This window comes from Dermacentor albipictus, chromosome 7 (genome assembly GCF_038994185.2).
Source record: "Dermacentor albipictus isolate Rhodes 1998 colony chromosome 7, USDA_Dalb.pri_finalv2, whole genome shotgun sequence".
In the NCBI taxonomy this organism is placed as follows: domain Eukaryota; kingdom Metazoa; phylum Arthropoda; class Arachnida; order Ixodida; family Ixodidae; genus Dermacentor; species Dermacentor albipictus.
Genome location: NC_091827.1, coordinates 25546932 through 25556025, shown reverse-complemented (window position 1 = coordinate 25556025; position 9094 = coordinate 25546932). Strand labels below are relative to the sequence as shown.

General features: G+C 44.7%; 1 long non-coding RNA gene across 1 annotated transcript in view; it reads left to right on the top strand.

The window, feature by feature from the left end:
• The window catches only part of LOC139047357 (uncharacterized), an 85729-nt gene that overhangs the window by 35778 nt on the left and 40857 nt on the right, over positions 1 to 9094 (top strand). The window lies entirely within an intron of this gene.

Genomic DNA, 9094 nt, shown 5'->3' with positions numbered 1-9094 from the left:
TAATTTTACCCGTGAGGTACAGGTTACGCTTATGTGTTCCCTATCTTGCTTTCGTGGCGATGCGCTTATCATGCGCGGATCGCGCTCATGTGGTCTGTGACTGTTCAAGATTCCTTGAAAAAAAAAAAATCGTTTCTGCAGCGTGCATTTGAGTGGTATGCGCCAGAAATTTGCGGCGGCGTTCGATCTGTTTCCGCCCCAAGTGCTGCTGTCACTGCATGCCAGCAAATAGATATGACGCGATTGCTAAGGCGCAGTTTTGCTTAGTGTTTCTTGGTATGCATCTTTGTGATTTACCTGCATATGGGATATAAACCACAATGCGCGCTTCCGTTATATTTCTTTGGTTTTCCTAATTTCGATTAGTGTGATGTTTGCCTTGGTCAATGAGTGTCTTTTTAACGATGCTCTTACTTGATAGTAAAAAACCTCTGAAATGCCGATTGCAAGAACCAGCGTCTTCCAGTGCCTTCCAGTGTGAAACCAGCGCGTTTTTCTTTTTTCTTTTTCTTTCTTTTTTTTTAAGCACTGGATCGCACTGGGTACGCTGGCGCTCGCTGGGACTCACTCGAGACCAGTGAGAACGCTGGATAAGAGCTGGGTCACACTGGAAGAGACGCTCGCATTGGAAACGGCGCTGGTTGTGTTTGTGCCGCGCTGGCTCCAGCACGCAAGGACGAGCGCTGCTGAATATTAAATGCTTTATACAATTTCATGGCTTGATACTAGTCTCTTGTCCTAAATAACGCTATATCTTAGGGTCATAGAACTATTTCGTGTCGCAGCATGGAATAAAGGTGCGTGAGCTGCCTTGTTTATTCCTGCACATGTGACACTGAAAATCACTTTCGTTTTTTGCATTTTGCCTTGTGACAGGGCGGACAGCTAAATTCTTTAACGAAACCACGCATAGACGGAGGACGCCGCTTTTTTAGTAGTTCGCACGTAACGTATGACTGGGAGTTATCGCCATTGTCGCAGTGTTGTGGAGTGGACATGAAATCCAGAAGTCGTTCAGACGCGCTCGAACGGACCCCGAGTTCGATGCCTACCGCTGCTTGATATTATCGCACCGATAACAAGGCTGAGGCGATTCGTGCGCTTCCACTTTCCCTATTGTACTAAAAAGAGTTCTGAGGCTCAAATACACACATTTTAGCTTTCGCCAGCTACCCGCGCCTAGATCAGTCCCCATCGAAGCTTAGGCATAGCGTATCCGCCGAGTCCGTCTGCACGCTATCGGCGCGTCTAACCTCAAGAATCAAGAAGTCTAAAAAGGATAAATTACTTTATATTTCAGATTTCGCATCGGTGCTTTTAAATAAACATTTTTTTCATGTCTACAGTGCCAGCACAAGAAGTGAGGAGCGCCGATGTGACGCATCATAAACGCAGGTATATGTGCTGTCGCCGAAGGCTCCCAGCACTAGCCTGCGTTTCTCTGACGAATATATATGGCTAGACAGACGTGTAGACTGAAAGTCATCACTGAACTAAGAAAACATTGCATACCCCTCGCGTGAAGAACAAGAAACGGCTATCGAAATCGGCAGTAACAGCCCATTCATGCAGCGTCCCGGGTCGGTGGTTCATTTAGGACTTTTTTTCGAAGCTAAAATACCAATCGCAGTCGATGTTATGGCACTTCCGAGCACACTATTGAATATGGAGAGCAAATTTTTCTTTGAGGTACAGGCGTGAGTTTTAGTTGCTGGCCGATAGCGCATCTACCACGTCTGTGCAAGACTTCTCTCTGTGAAACTAAAACTGCTTCTCGCTTTTGATAAGCTAAATTATCCGCCCATGTCCCTATGCTGACGCGGCGTAGCGGTAATGAGCCGGGCTGGGGATCTGCAGGTACGACGATCGAATCCTGGTCAGAGCACTTCTGTTTTTACATCTTCATTTTTTCGATTTATATTGTACTAAAACGCTATCTGTTGCTTTCTGTATTAAAAAAAAATATACATACGGTGTCCAGGCACCACGTATTTAACGCGCTAGAGCTGTTTTTCGCACCAGTAACTAGCGCCTCCCAGTACGCCGCGCTTGCCCAGCGCCCCATGCATCCAGCGCGCGGCACTGGACCCATAATCCGGCGATGCACTGGATACTGGGTACTGTTTATAGAGTGAAAATATAGATCCGTTCTTAGACAGGCCGCACTTTAGCTTGTTTAATTTCCTATAAACGTTCCTTTACAGAACTCAGTACGTATGCCATATGATGGCACACTTTTAGAACGGGAATGGAGAGCCAGTCTAGAGACAGGCCGCATTAGAAGTTCTGAAAACGTTCTATAAATTTTTCTATAGAATTTGGTACATAAGATGTCAACACGACCTCTATAGAACTTTTATGGAGGATGTAGAGCCATTCTATAGACAGGCCGCATTAGAAGTTCTGAAAAGGTTCTATTAACATTTTTCTGTAGGATTTGGCACATAAGATGTTAATACGACCTCTATAGAACGTTTCCGAAAACGTTCTATAAATTTTTTTCTATAGAATTTGGTACATAAAATGTCAATACGACCTCTATAGAACATTTATGGAGGGTGAATGGAGAGTCAGTCTATAGACAAGTCGCATTAGAAGTGTTAAAAACTTTCTATAGACATTATTTTATAGAATATTGTACATATGATGACAATAAACCCTCTATAGACTGCTTATAGAGCGTGAATGGAGAGTCAGTCTATAGACAAGCCGCATTAGAAGTGTTAAAAACTTTCTATAGACATTATTTTATAGAATTTAGTACATATGATATCAATACAATCTCTATAGAACATTTATAGAGAACGAATGGAGAGCCATTCTATAGACAGGTCGCGTTAGAAGTTTTAAAGACATTCTATAAAAATTACTTTATAGAATTCAGTACATAGGACGTCAATACACCCTCTATAGAACATCTATTGTGTGTGAAATGACTTGTTTCTATAGAAAGGTTTCTATAGACTTCTTATAGAGATTCTGTGCAGACGACTCTATAGATCGCGAGTTCCTATAGAGTCCCTTTTGACTCCATAGGAACTCATTAGGAGTTCTAAAGGAACTCTAAATCCATTTTCATAAGGGCAGGTCAGTGAGCATGTATTGCAATTGGTCCCCTGAGTTACTAAGCAAGGCAATATAATCAGCGAATCGCAAGTTACTGAGGTATTCACCATTAACTCTTACCCGCAATTCTTCCCAATCCAGATCTCTGAATACTTCCTGTAAATATGCTGTGAATAGCATATAAGAGATTGTATCGCCCTGTCTAACACCCTTCTTTATTGCGATTTTGTTGCTTTCTTACTGAAGGACTAAGGTGGCTGTAGAGCCGCTATAGATATCTTTCAGTATTTTTACATACAACTCCTTTACACCCTGATTCCGTAATGCCTGCATGACTGCTTAGGTTTTGACTGAATAAAACACTTTTTAATAATCAATGAAAGCTATATAAAGGTTTGGTTATATTCCGCACATTTCCCTATCACCTGAATGATAGTGTGAATACGGTCTACTGCTGAGTAGCCTTTACAAAATCCTGCCTGGTCCTTTGGTTTACAGGAGTCTAAGGTGTTCCTGATTCTATTTGCGATTACCTTAGTAAATACTTTGTACGTAACACAAAAGTAATCTGATCGGTACATAATTTTTCATGTTCTGGCGTCCTTTTTCTTATGGATTAAGATGATGTTGGCGTTCTTTCAAGATTCCGGTACGCTTGAGGTCATGAGGAATTACATACACAGGGTGGCCAGTTTTTCTAGAACAATCTGCCCACTATCCTTCAACAAATCTGCGGTTACCTGATCCTCCCCACCTGCCTTTCCCCTTTGCATAGCTCCCAATGCTTTCTTTACTTCTTCCGGCGTAACCTGTGGGATGTCAAATTCCTCTAGACTATTCACTCTTCCATTATCGCACTGGGTGCCACTGGTACTGTATAATCCTCATTGAGTAAATTAGATCAAAGAATAGAATTGTGCAGTCCGCCATAGGTTCTCTTTAAAAAAAATTAGTGCAGGTAAATAAAAAAAAGCTCCCAATGTACACCCAATTCTCGACCACAAATCGCTCAGAAAGCGTTGTTTTTCAAAGACGCCAATTGCAGCTGAAAACGCCTTCCTACGTATTTTTTATCCTCAACGAATTACCAGATATGACCAAATATTTTTCGAGCCAGTGCTATGTAGTACACCGCCCTTTTACTGGCCTTCGATTCACTCTATTCCTAGGGGAACATTTATAATCAACATTACCCAAGCGCTGCGATGGTTCTTGAAAGTAGTTGATGCTTTCGGTGCAGAACTCGTTCTTGACGATTCCCATTGTAAGCTTTTCTCGCGTGAGGCTTTCCATGCGCGTTGAAGATACAATGTCAATGGTGGATCTGTTTTTATGTCATTTAGCTGTGTACTAAGAGAAGCAAGGGAAGCGACATAAGAAGAGCGGTGTCACTTTGAGTATCTTACGTATGTCACATGTTCTCTTTTCTGACGGCACTTAAGATCACTCTGACCACTTCCAACAGGCTTTCGTGTTGCACCACGGCTACTGAGTAGAATGAAACCCGTTATTCGCGGGAACCTCCCGTGGAGCACGGCGCTATCAACTTCGACATGGATGGGTCCCGAGTGACTGTATGGAGGGTCGTGCTCTCCCGCATGGTGTTGGTAAATGTGCGCTGAATTGCGCACGTTATAGCTGAATGAGAAACAGGGAGCGAAGAGTGGCTGCGGCGGAAATGGCAGAAGGAAATGCCTAGAAATAAAATGCGACACAGAATGCGATAACGGAGGCGAAGATGGCACTAGCCCGCGAGCTCCCTTTGCGCCTTGGCGATGTCGGAGAACAAGGCTTAAGGAGTGGCGAAGGGCACGCCAGGCCACTGCGAACAATAAGCCATATCTTTCTACTTTACGAAGAAAGGGTTTTTTGTAGGTATATGCGTAGTCTATTCTATCCCTACAGTCAACCCCTTTACAGAACTCCTTTTCCCACTGCATATTGCAGCTGCGATAGCTCCTTAGGAGGTGACAATTTAAAATAATTTGCTGCGTACCAAAAAAAAAAAAAATCTAGAACCTCAACGAAACAGTGATGCCGTGAGTTTTGAATAAAGTTCTTTCAAAGCCTACGTTCACGATGTTCTGGTCATAGTTCATTACGCTTTGCCATGCGCACACCATTTTATGTGTTACCTTCTCGGCCACTGCTGCTTATTATTTTCCCTTCCATTCACTTTCGAGGGACGCTCTTTCGACACGTGCAGACTAATCGAGAATGAGCTGTTTGGAGCGTTTCAGTAAACATCCTGCGAGCTCTTGAGCTCGCAGGATGTTTACTGAAGCTCTTGAGGAAGTTTAAGTCACGAAGTCAGGAAGTTTAAGTCACGAAGTCAGGAAGTTTAAGTTTAAGTCAGGAAGCTCTTGAGCATTAAGTTTAAGTCACGCATCGCTGACCATCCATGAGGCCTGCGTAAGCTAATGGCGCTGCATGAAATACTTTCTGCTTGCCTCTTGTGACGAGCCGTATTAGGTTCCTTGCCCTGCTGTCCACCGTGATGTCCATCGCAGATCGATGTTCGTCCTTTGTGCGGCACTTCTACCTCATTACTTCGAAAAAGTCGCGTCAGCGAGAATAAAAGCGGAGACCGCAAAGCACATGCGGATCTGACATCAAATACACCAGAAAAGATACCCGTATCACTGATTGGGATTCAAGAAGCGTAGCGTACGCATTAACGACGAGGTGTCGGCGGCCTATCCCATCTTTGGAAGGAGCGGCTAGGTAATTTATTCTACGCTTCTATTTTATAAGTAAAGAAGGCTTACGCTGAAACCGATTGCATGAGACGGACGTTAATTATAGCACAGGTTTGAGAACGTCGTCATTTGTTTAGATGGTGGTCGCAGAATCGATTTAAATGAATGTTGCAAGAGTCAAGTGCTCTCGGGTTGTCCTTAGCATGCAGATTTATGAGAGGAGGCTAAATCGAACGTCTCGCCCCCACAGCATAGTTCCACGCGATGGTTCATTTATTGTCCCTGCTTCAAGGAACGTTGTGCATCGTGAGCTGTGAGTATGAAGAGAGCCCCAAAATGTTTTCATTGTAACCTCTCCCAAACTGCAACATGTATTTCTGTTTCCTATTATTTCGCGGCATCATAGCGCTCTGAGGACAGCATGGGAAGCTAGTGCTTGCTAATCTGATCAGGAAGTTTAGTAACAACGTAGCACGCTACTTCGTGTGCAATGCCTTTTGACGCAACCGCGGGCGCATTTAGGACGCATTGCACTTTGTCGCCGGAAAACCAAAGTTGCTAAGAAATACACAACGAATCTAAAGTTTCCTAAGTACCATGTCAAATTAGTTTGTTGGGTATTTTACGGGTTACGTTATGAACATAGTATTTAATTAACAACGTGCTACATTAAAATGCGGATAAAATAGGCATATGTAGTGTAGTCATAAAATGGGGATAAAATATCCAAATGTAGTGTAGTCAAAGCACTTTTGACTATAAACGTTTTAGGGGAGTGTAAGGTTCATAATTCTGCGTTTGGGTGGGCATTGTTCATCAGCATAGACGAAAGAAAGAAAACCAAAGAGGCAATTTCTAACAAAAGTACAAATGTATAAAGTGTAACAGGGGATATTGTAGCACTCTTCAAGCACTTTTACCGATCATCGTGGAAAGCTCGTCGAGAGTCTGCTGTAGTTTGTCGTTTACGAGATTATCGAAGCTTGGCATGAGGAGTTCTCCGCTTTCAAGCGTTTTCTGGACATCTAAAAGAGGTTCGAGTGCATCTCACATTAAGACTGCCTTTGCATATAGAACCTCTTTTTCAGAAAGTATCGCTCGAATAGCTTCCGCTTTGGTGCTATCATGCAAGCATTCAACAAGTTCTGTTAATGAGCTCCACATTTCTATGTCGGCCGCTTTGGCCGCCTCTCGCCTGCGCGCCAGCTGGAGGCACAACAATTCCGTGGGCACAGTTGTTTCAGAAATCGGGAAAAATCGGGTTTTACCCGATATTTTAGGAACACGTTCGGGGTGCAAAAATCGGGTAAAATCGGGTTTTACCCGAAAACGAACAACCCTACGTATATCCGATGCCAAGAATTGACGATGTCATTGACTCCCTCCAGGGTGCAGAATATTTCTCTAGTCTAGACCTCCGATCCGGATACTGGCAAATCCCCATGCACGAAGCGGACAAGGACAAGACAGCCTTTGCAACACCAGACGGACTTTACGAGTTCAACGTCATGCCATTCGGTTTATGTAATGCCCCTGCAACATTTGAACGCTTGATGGACCCAGTTCTACGTGGCCTTAAGTGGAAGTCCTGTCTGTGCTATTTAGATGACATCGTTATTTTTTCTACAACTTTTTGTCAGCACCTTGAGCGCTTGGACGAAGTTTTCACATGCATTTTCAACGCTGGACTCCAACTCAACACAAAGAAATGCCATTTTGCCAGAAACAACATCAAAGTGTTGGGCCATCTTATCAGCAAAGATGGCGTTCGACCAGATCCCGAAAAGATTGCCGCCGGGCTTCGCTTCCCTCGCCCTGAAAATAAAAAGCAATTAAGAAGTTTCTTGGGCCTGGCATCCTACTTCCGCCGCTTCATCAGTCATTTTGCCGCCGTGGCGTCGCCGCTACACAAGTTGCTCACGTCTGGCACTGCTTTCCCATGGACAGATGACTGCGAACTTTCTTTTCAAGCCCTCAAGCAGGCATTAACCACCGACCCTGTCCTCTGTCACTTCGATGAGAACGCACCAACTTGCTTGCACACCGACGCTAGTGGCCATGGGATCGGTGCTGTACTTTTACAGCCTGATAACACCTCACGAGAGAGAGTTGTTGCTTATGCCAGTCGCGCACTAACAGCTGCCGAAAAGAATTACTCGATCACAGAACAGGAATGTCTCGCAGTAGTTTGGGCGATCCAAAAATTTCGACCATATCTTTACGGACGCCATTTCACGGTCATAACCGACCACCACGCCTTATGCTGGTTGTCGTCAATCAAAAATTTGTCCGGACGACTTGGTCGCTGGGTGGTACGCTTACAACTGTACGATTTTGACGTTGTCTACAAGTCTGGGAAAAAGCATCAAGATGCCGACACTTTCTCTCGCTGCCCGCTGCCACTATTAGCTTCGAGTACATCTCTCCATTGCTCGCCACTTAATGATGAGACTAAGTCGTCACTCCCGTTATTGCTGTTATTACCTCTATCGGTTACTGACACGTTATCTTCCAATCGCGTCACTCACCTCGCCTCGTGTCAACGTTCTGACCCCTACTGCAACAGTATTATCCAACGCCTGTGTGGAACTACATCTGCACCAAATGCCAGATTACGTCGACAACTGCGACTATTTAAGCCTGACAACGATGTGCTGTACCGCTACATATACAACTCCGACGGGCACCGCTGGGTACCTATTCTTCCACATTCGATGCGCACCCAAGTCCTTGAAGCCTTGCATGACCACCCATCTGCTGGCCATTTGGGATTCCACAAAACATACCACCGCGTTAGGAGCCATTTCTTTTGGCCAAGCATGTCTACCTTTGTGGCCAAGTACGTCGCTTCTTGCGTTCAGTGTCAACGACGGAAACGACCGACTTCGCCTCCTGCTGGGCTTTTACAGCCCGTCCCATGTCCCGAGACACCATTTGCCATCGTTGGGATAGACCTAGTCGGCCCTCTGCCCATAACGCCAGTGGGTCATCGATGGGTCGTGACAGCTGTTGACCAGCTCACACGTTACGCAGAGACCGCTCCTCTACGCTCTAGTTTCGCCTCCGACGTTGCCACCTTCTTTCTAGATGCCATTGTGCTGCGTCATGGTGCACCTCGTGTACTGTTGAGCGACCGCGGCAAGACTTTCATGTCAACAATGCTCGCAGAAGTACTCGGAGCTTGTGGCATAGTTCATAAGACGACATCCGCATATCACCCACAAACAAATGGCTTAACCGAGTGATTTCATCGCACACTAATAGATATGATATCAATGTATATCGGGCCAAACCACGACAATTGGGACAAACTTTTACCTTTCGTGACT